General features: G+C 39.3%; 1 protein-coding gene across 4 annotated transcripts in view; it reads right to left on the reverse strand.

The window, feature by feature from the left end:
- Positions 1 to 17,620, reverse strand: part of chd6 (chromodomain helicase DNA binding protein 6) — a 181,590-nt gene extending 163,970 nt beyond the window's left edge. For 2 of the 4 annotated variants that reach the window (XM_055010485.1, XM_055010484.1), the window contains exon 1: positions 16,482 to 17,620. The gene's annotated coding sequence lies outside the window, so the exon portion shown is untranslated. The remainder of the gene's footprint in view (positions 1 to 16,481) is intronic. The other 2 variants (XM_055010483.1, XM_055010482.1) reach the window with 2 other exon arrangements.
- Positions 17,621 to 17,978: the final 358 nt, after the last annotated feature.

Consider the following 17,978-nt stretch of genomic DNA (forward strand, 5'->3'; position numbering starts at 1 on the left):
TATTTACTTATGAATTAATTTTATTTATTTACCATTATTATAATTTTTTCCCTGTTTCATGATTTTGCCCTTTATCTTCTTTTATTCTACATAATCAGACATGTTCATTTTTAGTTTTTTTATTTTTATCGTATATTTTTTTACCTTTATTTATTTTATTGGTCATTTTATTCTCTTTTACCCTTTTTTTTTTTTTTTTTTACTTATTTACCATTATTATAATCTTTAGCCTTGTTTTATGGTTTTACTATTTATTTTCTTTTATTCTACTTGATCCTTCCCGTACTTGGACGTGGCATTTTACTATTTTAACTGGTGCTGTTAAAAAATTATTTTGAGAGTCTATTACTATGCTTGGACTGACCGCTTATGTTCATTCTGAGTCTCCTTCTTTTGCTTTTTTCCTTTTCTTGCCTGTACGGTGCCTTGCCTATTGTCTGTACGGTGCTTTGTAAACTATTTTGTAAAAGGTGCTTTATAAATAAAGTTATTATCATTACTTTTGCAGTTCTAAAGACTGAGGAACATCCTTTGATGTACAGGAGGTAATATGTGTATTAATATCAGCATTTTGTTTGAACTTCTAAATAAAATTCTCATGTTTTTGACATGACTAGCAGTAAAACGAGCACCGTCAACACAATCTAACGCTAAAAACTGTCAGATTACTGGCCAAGCTGATGGTTTGACAGGTGATCTCTGGGAAATAAGGTGCACAAACATCAATTATTGCACGCGAGGTGACTGAAACATCCTCACAAGTCTGATCAGGTAAGCGCTTCGAGGTATGTGGAACGCTCTGCACCCCGAGGCAAAGATACCGGAGCTTCAAAATCTATCCTGAGAAGTGGGTTTACGCGACGCCAGGTTACGCAGAGGTCATGTACACAGAGGAAGAGTGAAGCGGTGCGAAAACAAGAAAAAAAAAAAAAAATGCAACGTCGCTTCATCTCCTGTTGCCATGGAGACACTAAATTACTGTGCAGTTTGGCGATCAAGCGATCCGTTTGTACATACGAGCAGCAGTTTGTGTTAAATATTTAAAAACTGAACAACCATTCTGTCGTACGTGTCAGCTTAAAAGGCAAATGTCAAAACAGATTTTTCTCTTAGTTCTACTTCCTCCACAGCTTTTCTATTATAATACTATGCTGACATAAGTTTATATTTTATATTTTCCTCATCCTGAAAGTCTACAGACTGGGACAATACAGCTAAAAAATGGTTCTGTTTGACTTCAGCCACCTTAGCCTACTTATTTAGATAAACAGTGATAATTTACCAAAGTAAAAAAAAAAAACACAAATAATGCAGGAAAATGTAGGTAAAGGATGTATTGCCACAACCAATAAGTAGCTCCATTGTTCATCAGCCTGCCAGTTGTTATTCTGAATAATTATTTGGTAAATAGACTTTCATATAGCAGTGTTAAATGGCGGTCACACAGAGCATCAGACTGACTTTTTTTTTCTTTTTTTTTAATTACTTGGTTACTCATTTTCAATTCAAATGCACCAAAAATGAACAAATAAAATTTAAAAAAATAACACCCGCTATAGAGTTAGGGGCCTTATCAAAGTCTATTGAATCATATATTATTCATATCTAACCATTTAAATGTGTTGCCCGTAGGGACGGCAATGATTAACTGTTAATCGATTTATTGCTGCTGATAACCTGACCGATTAAAAATACATTAACTGATAAGAGAGGAGAAAGTCATTCATGTCAGAACATGTATTATAGATTAGCATTTTACTGTTTAATACTGTAGCAACCAGAGAAATGGTCACTTGGACTACTGGCAGTTGGCGAGCAGAGAGCATTGTGGGTGTTTAGCTAGTAAAGGGGCACCGTGACAAAGACTTCTATTGCAGTCAATGACTTCCTGCTGCATTTTGTAAGATTAGCCTGACTCTATGGGACTACACTTCACAAAAAAGACATTACTGACAGTTAAGTCACTTGAATGTAGTCATTAATAAAAATAAATACATAAAATTGACAATCCCCAGAGTAGGAGGCCAGATTAACCCTCGGCGAAAGAATACCCTGGTATAAACTGGCCAAACCAAAGTACAGGGGGTTCTCGGTTTATGACGTCCTCGACCTATGGTGTTTCGTCGTTGCGTCGAAACTGGTTACGTGGAACTAGTTGGCGAGCGGAGCAGACGAATACGTCGTCACGTTTACATTCACCGGTTGTACGCCACCTTGGATTGTGTGCTACATTCGGTAACATTTTGAGCTTCATTATGGCTCCAAAAAGTAAGTCAGACTCCTCTGATGGCAGTGCTTCGAAGAAAAGGAAAACCATCTCCATGGAAGTGAAATTAGATATAATAAAATGCTCATGTTGTAAAAACGGTGCGGCAATATTTTGCTATCTCCTTGTAAAATGACTCCTACAGTGATCAAAGTCATTGGCATTCATGACTTTTCCAAAGACCTGGTCGATATCGTGATAAGACAAGATAAGAAGCTTTATTGTCATTGCAAGGAGTACAATGAAATTCCATTCCGCAACATCTCTTGATCAGGGATACACAAAATGGCTTTGTTTACATTTTTGCCAGAGTTCCAACTTACGGTGGAAATCAACTTAGAATGATTCGCAGTAACGGAACTCCGACATAAGCCGAGGACCCTGTATACCCCGGGAGCTGGAATAGTCTAACCCAAAATATACCTCTCCAGGCCAAAATATACCACATGCAAGACAAGATTATATCACATATTCAGGCAAACATACTAGGGTATCGAATATTCGGTCATTATGGTGGTATCCAAATATTAATTTTGAGATCCAAATACTCGGATTTCAATCGTTATTAGCTCATGAACATTCTAGTTATGTTCTTTCATAATGATTTGCTTTGTACAACCCTGTGGAAAAAAATAACTAAATAACAAGAGTTTGGCATGCTTAATCTTTATGTGTCAGGTATAAGGTTTAAGTATACCTGGGTATAATTAATTTGTAAGGATATCCTTGGCCAGTTTATACCCCAGGGTATACTTTGGCTGGGGGATTAATCTAGCCTGTTACACCAGTCCATTGACCGCTGTACAACATTCCATCACGTCTACTGGTTTACAAAAATTAGTTAAAATCTGCTTTCTCAAACACAAAACATCTATACACATGAATAGAAATAATTAAAGATGATCTTGACATATATAAAAAAAGAAAGCAACCAAAATCTGAAGGGTTTCGCTAAGATTAAGGTTTCAAGTGGCAGACAGGGACCAGGTAAAACCACATACAGACCCAACCCCCAACTCCCAGGCCAATGGGAGTGCGTTATTTAGTTGGAGGTGGTGGGGAGAGAGTTTTCTGGGTGTTTTTAGACTGCAAAGCCCATCCAGCAAAGGTAACTACAGGTACCTGCTCACAGCAGCCTCTACCAGATGAGGTCTACAGGTGTGGATCCTGGTGATAAATGGGTCAGGCGGTTCATGGGCCTCAGGAGACCTGCATGGAAGTCAACAGGGACAGCGAGCAATAGAGGGCGAATCCATTATCAAGGGACATGACGGGCTGATGTGATCCAGGGGGAGACCACACTTGCTTTATAATCCTGCAACTAAACTTTGCATTTTTATTATGTGCCTTCACTTTAATGCCAGTTTGCATTTATTAAACCATCAAACAGTTTCCTTACTGGTGTCGACCACCGCCAGGATAGATCTCTGTCATTTTATTAACACCCAAGCTTAGTTTAAATGTCACAAAATGACAAAGACAGTCTCCTGGTAGATTTGAACTCCAAAATACAGACTTCACCTCCAACTGAACTCCACCAGAGCTGTGTATCTCCTAAAAGATAAAATACATTTAAATTTGTATTATATCTCGATCTTCCCACAGGTGATACAGCAGAACACAGTTCCTCACCGACATTAGAAGTAATCGACAGCTTCTGAGCAGCGCTGACAATGGATTTACTACAATATAGTACTTGCGGTAATTACGTACGACAGAACAGTGCAAGAAAAAGGAAACGGCAACATAAAGGATGATGCGGCCTTCCTGTTCTAGTCGAATACACACCAGCAAATGAAAGCAGTTAAATGTGAGAAAGACAGCATGTGGAAGCTGTCTTTTTTCCAGTTTTGTTGCAAGTTGTTTTATCCCAACGCACCTGTCACCCATGAATATTGATGCAAGCATGCTGTTTCCAGAAATGAAACAACTGTCGACTGCTCGCTCGTTTCGAAGCCTTATGCAGCGGGTCTCATATGCAAACACAAACAAACACGTGCACACACACACACTCACCAGTGAAGGAGAAATGCCTAATGTTCACTCATTTCTACAGTGGACAAAGTACAGAAAACACTCACCAGTCACACAGCCATACAGGCAAAAATGTCTACACTGAGACAAAAATGTGATCTCAACATGCCACCATTCTGTTGTCTATATTACTAATTCAAAGACAGTTATCATATTGATCGATGACAGCCTGATCTGTTCACTTGGTCATAATATAGAAGGCAATAAATACATTTATCAGAACCAGCAATTGTAAAAAAAAAAACAAAAAAAAACACAAGATGTAGACGCAGAAAGGACTGACGGGAGCAAAAAGAAACGCATATAAATTGCTGATCTGAGTTCAGAAGGTGAAACCTCTGTAAAAACGTGACTCCTAAAACTGTCACAATCCCAATCAGGTCGACACAAAGATATTTGTCTTAGTTGTTAGGACGACAAAGCTTCTGCAAATAGCACACAACAAAAGTTTTCCTTCGGCCCGTCATCGAGTTTCACATGGAATCAACATTAATTAGCGACGCACGAACTGATACTGTATTAAAACCGGACTAGAGAAGCTGCTTCCTGAAGGTTTTACACACTGATGAGTGAAAGAGAAAACGGATTTGTCACCGTCAGAACCCGGCGAATATCACCGACTGAATCAATCACAGCCGAGACCGAGTCATTTTTCACTGTAAGAGGTTCACAGCGTCAAGTCCAGCTGTCTTTAAGCGCAGAAGAGGATGAGGTGGATCAGACCTTGATCTGATTCCAATCCATTTAAATCAGGCCTGGACATCTCTAATCCTTATTAGTATTCACATAATTGTTTCAACCCTGCTGCACTGATGGAGCCACTTTTAAGATTACAGCATCAAATCATAACTCAGTTCATCTTTAAGTCACTGTTTCAAGCAAAAGTGCCACAAAAGTCAAAGTTTTATACTACTGGGAATTCAAGAAGTGGAAGATAATGTGAAACCGCTTAAGGGACAGACCGACGATCAGATATCTGGCATCTTATGATTATTTTGATTATCGACAAATTAAATGCGCTACTTCAGGTCTCAGGACTCTGAGGTCTCAGAAATGTTTCTCAAACAGCAAAAACGGAGCAAGAAACATGTTTTTGGCACAAGTCAGGAAAATACCTTCTCTCAAGGTGGCTCATTTTGTCTCATTTTTCACAATATGAGAAGAAATGAGATAAAAATGAGAAGAAATATGAGACAAAATGGGAAGAAATATGAGATAAAATTAGAAGAAATGAGACAAAATGAGAAAAAATATTAGACAAAAGTGCCACAAAAATCAAAGTTTTAAACCACTTGGAATTCAAGTAGTTGAAGACATCGTGAAACCACTAAAGGGACAGACCAATTATCAGATATCTGGCATTTTTCGATTAGTTCTATTGGCCGATTATTGATCAATTGAATGCGCTATTTCAGGTCTCAGGACTATGTGGTCTCAGAAATGTCCCTCAAGCAGCAAAAACTGAGCAAGAAACACAAGTTTCAATATTAATGAATAAGAATAGTTATGAAAAACAGGTTTGCTGCTATGAGATGCTACTAAAACATACATTCAATGCATAAATTGTTGGTTATTTGCCTTCCTTGATTCTTGATTGATCGTTGATCCTTTCTCTGCTATTTAATAGGTTAAAATAATCGCAAAAAAATGTTGTTTTGTTTAGATTAGACACTATTTGCATTATAAATAGCCTGCGGGATTTGTATTTATAACCTGATGAAGTGAGTGCTTTCCTCAGACAAAAAAAAACAAAAAAAACAGCAAACAGGGCCATTCTCTTTTCAATGACCTTATTCCCTTCGCTCAGTCGCTCGCCCTTGAACAAAAGAGCCGAGGAGCCTCAACCGTTGGTGCATCTGAGAATCATCAGGAGGCCAACTGGCTACAGGGGCCGAGGAGGAGCAGCCAGCTGTGATAAATCAGAACCAAATTCAGCCCCCCCCCCCCCCAAAAAAAACCGCCGGCGCTGGCATGCACAAAGAGGGAGGCACATCTTTAAAATGGAACACGGCTTCCTCCTCATGTCGTCCCTGCTTCGGCGGCGCTGATGCTCCCACCAGGGAACAAACAAAGGAGGGGACGGCAATGTCAGAGGCAGCCCCGGTCTGGGTTACGGCACAATTAGCTTTCTGCGCTAATTCGGTGAATAACTAATCAGCTCCTCACAGCACAGTTTTCAAATCCAGCTGACCTACTGCTATGACACTGACATATGACATCTGACGATTGTTTGCTGTATTTATTAAGGTTACAACTGAACCACTTCACATGAATGAAACATTTCCACTCAAACATCCTTCACCACCTCACAACCACTTAAAACATCCCTACAGCCCAGTAATACCTTTAAGAAGTCATTTACCAGTGTTTTCTAAATCATGGATGTCAAACTCATTTTAGTTCGGGGGGTCACATGCAGCCCAATTTCATCTCAAATAATAACCGATAAATAATCACAACTCCAAATGTGTCCCTTTGTTTTAGTGCAAAAAAAGTGCATTCTGAAAATGCTCACATTTAATCTTTTTCTAAAACATTGTGAAAAACCTGAAATACATGCAGAAAAATAAGTTCAGTTTTAACAGTATTATGCCCCGTCACAGTCTTCTACAAAAAGGCACAAAACATTCAGTCTCAGGTATCTGGAACTGAACAATATACAGGCTGACTTATGTCGGAATTCCATTCGATTTTCGTCATAAGTCAGAACTCACATATGTACATAAGTACCTATGTCACTCACCTACGCTAACACAGCGGTAAAATCAAAATCAATCATCCATCGGTGTTTCGCCCTTCCGAGCGTATTATTTAATCTAATTTCACTTCCATGGAAATGGCTTTCGTTTTCTTCGAAGCATCAGAAGAGTCTGACTTGCGCTTGGGAGCCATAATGAAGGGCAAAAAGTTTCCAAGAAAAGAAGGCGAATGTGGGGCGCCCGTATAGCTCAACGCGTTAAGCAGCCGACCCATGTACAGGGGCTGGTCCCCGACGCAGTGGCCCTTTGCTGCATGTCTTCCCCCAACTCTTCTCCCCTGTTTCCTGTCTCTCTCTCACTGTGCCTAAATAAAGCCGAAAAAAGGCCAAAAAAAAAAAAAAAAAACGGCAACCGGCGAATGTAAACAAAGCCATCTTCCTCGTATAGCGCCGACGTATTTGTCCGCTCGCCAACTAGTTCCCATGCGAAATTAGTTTTAACGTCATCAACGCCTTATGTCTGAATGATGGAACAAGACTTTCTTAATAAATTTGTGGGAGATGGCGACGTAACCACGAAAAGTTGTAGGTCGGAGAATGCTGTAAACCAAGGACCTGCTGAAGTATTTAACTTTGTGATCAAAACAACTTCTCAAGGTCTAGAAATTACTAGGTCCGGTCCGAATAGAACATTCTGGGCTCCAGATATTCCGACCCAATTAATGCCGGGGGCGCAGCCCTAGAAATTACACAAAATTTCTATGACTAAAGTAATTAAAAGTAATTATAGTTTTTTTGAAAGCCCAAGTGATAAAACTACCGCAATAAATACCTTTGTGTTTGTACTTCAACTTCCTTTATCCTTATTTGTTGTTATTTATATGTGTAAATGTGTTTGTGCGTTTTTCATTGCTGTGTTAATAAACAATCACCTGCACAGCCTGATAAACAGGTTAAACTGGTGTGTCCCCTGTCAATAACCATCGGTATCGACTGATGTGAAAGATTTATTTAGCAAAACAAGGTTTTCAGCTACATCGCCCAGCCAGTCCCTCGAGTTTTGTTTGTTTTTAATTTTACTATAATAAGTGCTCTCTTATTTTACGATATACGGTGCAATTTTACATTTATTCTTGTTTTTACACAGTCCATTCTTATTTTTTATTTTATTTTTATTCTATCAGGATTTTATTTTTTGTAATGAGAGAGCTGTTCAACTGCCTCTCATTCCCAACAATGACAATAACTATTGTATTATTCTTTTTTCACAATTATATGAACGTTCATTCACATAGACTTTTTTTAATGCCCACCAACATTTGAATTTTAATTATTTAAACACAGAAGGAATCAGCAAATCTGAATATTTCAAAGCCTTAAACTCCTGACCGTGGTATTTTGAGTTTTTGGTTTTTGGGGGTTTTTTTGCTTGTAGAAAGAAGAAGAAAAAAGTTTACTATAAAAAACAAAATGAAGCAGGATTTAACTAGTTTTCCATGCTGTCCATTATTTTTGACAGACAAATTTGGATCTACTAGAACGAACATTTGTAATGTAAAAAAATATAGAGTGAAGAAAATATACATTGAGCAAAAATGAACAAAATATATTATTTTCCCCAAGATCATAGAATACACCTAATAATTCATGTGACTCCGCCTATTAAGTTTAGTTATCAAGATGGAGCTTAAAAGACGAGACAGGATTACAGAATTCAATAAAAATCTAATCACAACAGTTTAAACTGGTATTTCAACTGTAGTAACCAATAATTATCAATATCGACTGAAATTAAAGATTTTATCATATATGTGTCAGCTATACTGGTCAGCCAGTCCCTAGCATTTTTTTTTATTTTATTCCTTTCTTTTTAAAATTAATTGCACATTCATCGGCAAAATTTCTACATACAAAGCTGAATTTTGAATATTCAAAAATACAGAAATGTACCTAATCTTCAGATCTAAGAAACTTAAACTTACGGTGGCGTTTTTAGTTCTTTTGGTTCACCGACCGTTTCTGCATGTAGATATGTGGTATGTACTGATAAAAAAGTCAATTATAAAAACTAAAATGAAGCAGGATTTAACGAGCTCTCCATAATGTCATTATTTTTGACAGACAGACTTGAACCTAGTAGAGCGAGGTAATGAAGTATTTGTAATGTAAAAAAATATACAACCATCAGCATCATCTCCCTAAGATGACAGAAGTAGGGCTGGAACAACAAATCAATAAAATCGATAAAAATTGATTATTAAACGCGTTGGCAAAGAATTTCATTATCGATTCGTTGTGTCGCGCGATTCATGCATCACTCGCCATGTCACGGAGCCGTCTACTTCACCTGCAGAGCTTTGTCAATGCTAGCTGACCGAAATTAAGTTGTTGTTTTTTTTTTAATCAATGCTGGCTGACCGAAATAAAGTTTTGTTTAAAAAAACAAAAACTCCACCTGCGGAGAGAGTTGAACAGACCAAGGTGGATGCAGAGCTGAGGCGGTATTTTTAAAGGAAAAGTAAATTCAACAAGTGAAACATGACCGACACGGAGAAAACAGTTTGACCGAAGTCCTCAAAAGTCTGGGAGCATTTCACGCTTCACAAAACAAAAAACATGCGTAACATGCAAGCTTTACAAAAGTGATATGAGATGGAACAGGAGCACCACGATGATGATAGAGCGCCTGAAACGGAAACACGTTGGAGTCGCCAATGAGGATGAAGGGAGCTCAACAGCAGGGTAAATCACTACAGTATCCTACGTTTGTTCTGTTATACAGCGAGGAAACATAACGTTAGTCTCTCTGGTAGCTTACCTGATGCTAGGCGTTTGTTAGCTGATTAATGACAGTCATAGGACACGTGTGTGTGTGTGTGTGTGTGTGTGTGTGTGTGAGATACTTTTTATTTCACTTTAATCAGCTTAAGCAGGGTTTGAATATGATTTATAAAAAAACGTAACTTGCACACAATGGTGACAATAATTTAAAGATTAAACCTCGAGTTTTAATTTTCTCACAAAGTCTGAGTGAAGGCGCTGGTCTGTGTTGGAGTGAGGCAGGATGAATTGCATTTAGACCAAACAGGGGTTAAAGTAACTTCTTACATCTCAATTTATGTAATGAAGCATTTTTTATGGTGCTTGTACATTTATATATATGTGTGTGTGTGTGTGTGTGTGTGTGTGTGTGTGTGTGTGTGTGTGTGCGTGCGCTTTGTGTTTTGCTCTTTGGACTACTTACTTGCCTAAACCTAATACTGCAAATAAAACAAGATAATTACTGAGTTGTTGTAAATTGTGCTGTAATACATACTCATACTATACTATCTTTCTCATTTCATGAACAGCAAAAAATGACAGGCTTCATGATGAGAAAGACATCATGTCCACCACAGCAAGCAGCTGTCCTGACTGAGAGCATCCTCAACATGATGCTCACTGGCATGAGGCTTCTGTCGATGGTTGAAGACGAAGGCTTCGCTCCAATGATCTTTTTTGCTCTGTCAGTCCAAATCTTCTCTTTCTGAATAAAGCTGCGGAAATTAAAAATGTGGGTTTTTTTAATCCGATTCATCGATTAATCAAAAAAATAATCGACTGATTAATCGATTATTAAAATAATCGTTAGTTGCAGCCCCAGATAGAACACACCGAATAATTCACGTGGCTCCTCTTACGAAGCTTATTTGTCGAGATGGAGCTTAAAAGATGACACAGGATTACACAGTTTAATCAAAATCCAACCACCATGAGCAAAAAATAGCATCAACCTACATTTAATGTACAGTTAGTGTTAGCTGTAGCTCCTATAAAACTCGAAACTCCTATTTTAACACACAGTCATGTTCTCAGATTAAAACAAAAAGAAAAGACAACCTTCCATCATCACTAACCAAGATGCTGATTGACACTAATTAAAACTGAGATTTACTTCAATTTCTCCACCCACAGAGGTGACGGAGGAGTATTTGCCGCAGCAGAATGTGTTCAAACGCTGTGTTTCTCTACAACAGGTGGCTCTTTGAAAACTGTTCTGCCCAAGTCTTTACCTGCATCAAATTACGCCATTAACTTGTAATGTTGGCTTTGAACTTTATAATCGTCATTAATTATCACTAAATTATTACTGAAGTGTTGCGAGCAAAAAACACACAATGAACATATTATCATAAGCAGAACTGTCGATTTTTTTCTATAAATACGTGAAAACATCTGAAACAATTTGCAGATGTGCTATGGTTCCTATTTATTTTTTAATTAATGGAATAAAGAACTTAGTGTGATTTAACGTCGCCTCAACTCCTGCTTCAACTATCAGCTGTCTCAACAACTGAGAAGGGGGCAAATGTTCCGGTTTTTGTTTCCGTCTGCTTCCTTTGATGGTGGAGTCGAAGCACAGCAGCAGCAGGTAGTACAAAGTGCATCTAGAACAATGGGTGAACCAGCAGGCAGAAAGTCACGTCCAGATTGAGGTCTACAGCCTGAAAGACAAGGTGCAAACACAACACAACTACAGCATCCTTGCTGCCTGACGATGAAACAGTGTAACAATGTTGAACTGAAAACCCACCAGGGAAGCCTTGAGAATTGAATAGGTAAACTTTTAGCTCATTGCAAACCAAAAATACTGCTACCAGGTTAAGCAGATGAGAAACTACATACATTAGCATCTACAAATCCAGATTTTCATGCCAAATACAGAAGATCTCATGAAAAACTGCAAATTACATAGACTCGACTGATAAAATGAGCGATTTACACCTGCGATAAGACACTTGATCTACAGCAGTAACAGAATTATTCAAAAAATGCTCCATAGTTTCACTTAAATGCACACATTCATGAACAAAAACCAAGCGTGCTACCTCAGTAGTTCATAAACAGTGCAATGTCCTAGCCCCTTTGCCCTACATCGACCTCCCTAGTGGCTTTTTTGTGCAGGTATCCCAAGGTAAGCTAGTCTGTCTGCCCCCACTTGGACACCTTGTTTATCCCACCCAAGCCTGCACGCCTCCCCTGGGGACTGGAAGCTCCCCTTGCAAGACACTACCATGTGTCCACCGTCTCCACCCAAGCGTCACACTCCCAGTGGTCTGCTACGGAGGCCGATGTGGGGCAATACTTGGATCTATACACAACAATATGGAACTTCATCCTGGGCATCCTCGCTGCCTGACGATGAAAAAGTGCAACATCACACAGAAAACCCACCAGGTAAGTCATGAGAATTGAATGGGCAGCCTTTTACTTCATTGCAAACCAAAAATACTACTACCAGGTTAAGCAGATGAGAACAAATTACAAACTTTAGCATCTACAAATCCAGATTTTCATGCCAAACAGAAGATTTGATGAAAATCTGCAAATTACATAGACCTGGGAGATATAGCGATAGCATTTTGCATCTGTGATAGACAGTTAATCAACAGCAATAACAGAATTGTTCAAAAAATGCTCCATAGTTTCACCTAAACACACACAAGCATGAACAAAAATCAAGCGTGCTCCCTCACTAGTTCATAAACAGTGCAATATCCTAGCCCCTTTGGCCTACATCAACCTCCCTAATGGCTTGTTTGTGCAGGTATCCCAAGGCAAGCTAGTCTGTCTGCCACCACCTGGACACCTTGTTGCCTCCATCCAAGCCAGCATAGAAGGGGAAGTTAGTCCTACAAGACATCATCATGTATCCTCCACCACCTTCACTTAAGCAACACACTCCCAATGGCCAGCTACGAAGGATGACAGAGGGCCAATGTGGGCCAATACCTGGACCTAAAACCTCAGCTTGGTGCATTAGCTTCACCCTAGTTGCACTCCGTGCACCTCTAGACTTTACTGGTTTTCTTTATTTAATGCATACCCACTGTAGATGAATCCTTTAGTCTTACTTATTGCTAAATAATGTGCAAATGTATATATTTGTTTGCCATAGCTGCTTAAACATTAAGGTAATTACTTGTCAGAATCCCTTTTATTGCCAAGTAGGTTATCGCTGACAAGCACTCGTTTATAAAGAATGCTAAAAAGATGTTTTAAAAACACAGTTGTTGCAAGTCAATAGACAAAACATGGTACAAGACAGGAAATAGGAAGCAAGTGGAGCAAGTCGAATGAACAACAAGAGCAAGCGATTGTAGGTCACAAAAAGTAACAAATATTTGCAATGCGCAGGAATGTCCTAATGATGCACCTGAGAATGTGTGTCTGTAAAAGCAGTGAAATTAAACCTTTATCCTGCTGTTCTTAATTATCAATAATTATGTATATTGACTGACCTAAAAACATTCTTTGTGATCAACTTTTGCACCCTAGGATGACAATATCCAGACTTCTAATATTTTGCTGGCGTAATATGCAGGGTTTGGAGACTTTTGTGTGTTAATATCCAGATTTGTGATAATTTTGTGACAGAAAACCCACTTTTCTTCCAAAAATAAGGAGACAAAGTGACCACACAGTGACAAATCACTTCTCTAAGGGTTAATGTGATCAAGACATCTCACTGGGACATTTGTGAATTTGGATTTCACTGCTGTCATAGTATATAAATATGTCAAAGATTCGCAATTAAACAACAACATCCAAATCTTAATATTTTGGTATGTTAATGTCCAGGCTTATGATACTTTCATACGATTAAGTGTCACTGATTTCTAACACTTTTGTTCATTAATATCCAGGTTTTTCATCCTTGACTGCATTGGCATCCAGGTTTTTGAGATTTCAGAACATTAATATCTAGATTTTGATAGTTTGGTACATTAACATCTAGGCTTTTGATACTGTAATACCATGAAGTGTCAACACCTCAACACTTTTGTGCATTAATATCCAAGTTCTGACAGCTTGGTACATTCATATCCAGGTTTTTCATCCCTTATTACACTAATATCAAGGTTTGTGATACTTCTGAACATTAATATCTATGTTTTGATAGTTTGGTACATTCAGGTCCAGGTTTTTGATGCTGTTGTGCCATAAAGTGTCAACAATTTCTAACACTTTTGTGTGTTCATATCCAGCTTTTTCATACTGTTGGGCTATAATATCGAGATTAATCATCGTTTAGTGCATTTATAGTCAGGTTTTTGATACTTCTGAACATTCATATTCAGGTTTTGATAGTTTGGTACGTTAATGTCCAGGCTTCTGGTATCATTATACAACAAAGTGTCAGCACCTCAACAGTAACGCACCCAGATTATGAACACTTTTGTGCATTCATATCCAAGCGTTTCATTTTTTAGTGCATTAATATCCAGGTTTTTCATACTTCTGAGCTTTAATATTTAGGTTTTGATAGTTTGGCACATTATTGTCCAGACTTCTGGGACTGTTGTGCTATAAACTGTGAACGACTCAACGGTAACCCATGCAGATTTTTAACACTTTATATATGTTAACATCCAGATTTTTCATCCTCTAGTATACTAATATCAATGTTTTTGAGATTTTAGAACATTAATATCTTGGTTTTGATCGTTTGGTACACTGATGTCCCTTGTTTTTGACACTGTTACACCATAAAGTGTCAGTGCATCAACAGTAATGCATCCAGATTTCCAACACTTTTGTACATTAATATTCAAATTTTTCATACTTCACCATATTAATCTCCTGGTTTTAAAGATTTTAGAAAATTAATATCCAGGTTTTAATAGTATGGTAAATTATTGTCCAGGCTTCTGATACTGTTATACCATAAAGATAAGACAAATACACTTTATTGTCACTGTGCAGAAGTACAACGAAATTTGTATGGGAGAACACGATGATTAGCAGCAGTGCAAATAAGAATAAAGATAAATAAAAAATACTCGTGAAAAAAATAAGAATCAAACAAAGTACTATATACACAGTGTATAAAGTGTCAACTCCTCAACAGTAACACATCCAGATTTCTAAGAGTTTTGTGCGCTAGCATGCAGGTTTTTCATCCTTTAGTGCATTAATATCCCAGTTTTTGAGAGTTCATAACTTCAGTATCTAGGTTTTGTTATTTCTTAACATTAATATATAGGTTTAGACAGTTTAGTACGTTCCTGTCCAGGATTCTGATACTGTAGTGTCAAAAGGTGCTAATGTCTCAATAGTAATGCATCCAGATTTCTAACATTTTTGCACAGTACCATCCAGGTTTTTCATCCTTTACTAGATTAATATCCAGAATTTTGAGACTTCAGAACATTAATGTTCAGGTTTTCATCCTTTAGTACAATACTATCTAGGTTTTTGACACATCAGAACATTAATATCCAGGTTTTGATACTTTGGTACATTAATGGCGAGGTTTCTGATACTTCTATACCATAAAGTGTCAACACCTCAACACTTTTGTGCATTAATATCCAGATTCTGACAGTTTGGTACATTCATATCCAGGTTTTCCATCCTTTAGTACATTAATACCAAGGTTTCTGAGACTTTGGCAAACTAATATCTAAGTTTTGATAGTTTGGTACATTAATGTCCAGGGTTTTCATCCTTTAGTACATTAATATCAGGGTTTTTGAGACTACAGAACATTAATATCCAGGTTTTTCATACTGCTGGGCATTAATATCTAGGTTTTGATAGTTTGGGCCAGGCGTCTACTACTGTTAAACCGTAACGTGTCAACGCCTCAACACTTTAGTGCAATGACATCCAGGTTTTTGAGACTTCAGTACATGAACATCCAGGTTCTGACAGTTTGGTACATTCATATCCCTTTCACTGTTGTACAGAAAACTACAAAAAAATAAAAAATATTCAAATCCAACACTGCAAGGAGAAGAAACATCCAAAGTCTGACTATCAACCATTTTCAACCGCAAGAACTTTTGCTTAACATGCATTTTCACATCTGGTCCAATCCCCATTAAAGGGAGAGCACACTGTGGCTTGGGATTAGCTTCTGGCACCCTTTGTCTGTAGCCCGGGGGTGTTACACCTGGCCAGGTGGAAAGCGAGAGTGTGTGTATGGTACAACAGCGTGACTCCGTGACTCAATGTGCCTGCATGACTCACTAGAAACCCCGCATACACACCTGGCCGCCGTGGCCACCAATGCTCCGGGAAGCTAACAGCGGCTAGCATTCCTTAGCTTCTCGGGTAGAGCTCTCTGAGGGGCTTCTTCAGGCTGGAGCCAGCGCTAGCAGACGCAGGGGCTAACGCACCGCTAGCTTGGCCACAAGTTGGGGCAGAGCTGGCCTGACGGCGGGGTGGTGCGAAGGGGGGAAAAAGCCCGACTAAAGTGGAGGAAAAACAGCAACCACACTACACAGCAGAGAGCCCACAGCGGAGAGGAGACACTGTGTCCTATTTCACGTTAGCTACCCTAAGCTAGCTGCCTCCTGCTAGCCGCTGTAATGTCACCGCGTCGCTGGTGGATAATGATAATAATACGACAAAAAGCAGCCTCCTCTCCGCTTTACACGTGTGGACTAAAAGAACTCCTTCTCCACCGATAAAACCCTCCCCAGGCGGACCGCTCACCTGCTCCAGGACGCCGGACAACACACACGGCTCCCCCTCACCGGCGAGACAACATCCTTCTTCTTCTCCGCCGGTTGTAGTCCGAGCGAGAGGAGAGAAGAAGAAGAAGGAAAAAAAAAAAGAAAAACACACACTGGCGCTTTTTTTTATTTCCAAGGACACCAAATCGCCATGACAGTTTAGAAAAATGCATAAAAAATTAGCAGGCAGGGGAGGGAGGGAGGAGAAGAGAGGGATGGGGAGGAGAAAAGAGGCGGAGGAGGAGGAGTGGAAGTCCGCGCAATGTCTAATCCACGGCGGAGTTCATTCAGTCTGGATGCCGGAGTCTTGCTGCACGGTCCGGTCTAGACACCCGCACAAAGAGCCGCATGTCCCCCTCCATAAAAAAAAAAGTTTCCTAAAATGGCCACTGACTGCAGCAGCCAAAACACAAACAGCTTCTTTTTTTTTTTTTTTTTTTTTTTTTATTTGGTGGAAGTTTAGCGGTGTGCTCGCTCCCGCTGCTGCAGCCAGCCTAACCTCACCGTGCGCACGTTTCCCTCCCATTGGCTGCAGCCTTGGCGCAGCTGGCTCCGTGCACGTTTCCATTGGCCCCGCAGCTGTCACGCAAACTCTAAAACACCCGCGTTTGTCTGAGAGCCATCGCGGCAGCCCCAGGCAACACCATTGTGTATTGTGCGTTTTTTTCCTCCCCTTTCCTGTTGTTTTTTGTTTTGTTTTGTTTTTTGGTTTTTTTTTCTTCTTGCGTGTGCGCATGGATGCGCACATTACGCACGCCGCCTGCTGTGTTGTTTTTCTTACCGCAGACTTGCAGGGAGATCCTCTACTTCTCTTCCCACCGCACCGACCGGCTCCCGGCGGCTGTCATTGAAGGGAGGCGAGGAAAAAAAGCAAACCAAAGGAAAAAGAAGAAGAGAGGGGCGAGCAGCTTTTCACCCCCTCCGATGCTACAAAACCAAGGGGTTTACATTTCTTCTCCGCCGCCTGCATCCACCAATCATGTCGCTTTTTACTCCTCCATCATTACCGGGTTTGAAGGGCGGAAGGGGAGAAAAAGAAGAAATAAGACATTCCACGTCTTTTGCAGATCAGGTTGCGTTTCCCGGATGTTCGGCTCGTTTTTTGGACTTAAAACTGCTGCTGGTGTCATCAGAGGTGGATTGAATGAGGCGTTTTGGGGGTCGTCGGACTGATATCTGGGAACTTGCATTGTTTCCCCCACAACTTCACCTGAACAGTGTTGGCTTTCTGCTTCATCTGGCAGCGAAATACACATTTTTGTGACAGAAAATGTTCTTTTCTTGCAAAAATATGGAGAAAAATGCATCAAAGTCTCACCGAGTTGCAAGAAAACAAAGTGACAAGTTAAAACTTTGTGTTACTGTGGTCAAGACAGCTCACCTGGACTTAAAATTAACAGTGTAAATCTCTCAAAAATACATAATTACACAGGATTCCTTCAGAGAAATGCTTTTTTATGAATATATTGTAGTTTTG

This window comes from Amphiprion ocellaris, chromosome 5, assembly GCF_022539595.1.
Source record: "Amphiprion ocellaris isolate individual 3 ecotype Okinawa chromosome 5, ASM2253959v1, whole genome shotgun sequence".
NCBI classification, from domain to species: domain Eukaryota; kingdom Metazoa; phylum Chordata; class Actinopteri; family Pomacentridae; genus Amphiprion; species Amphiprion ocellaris.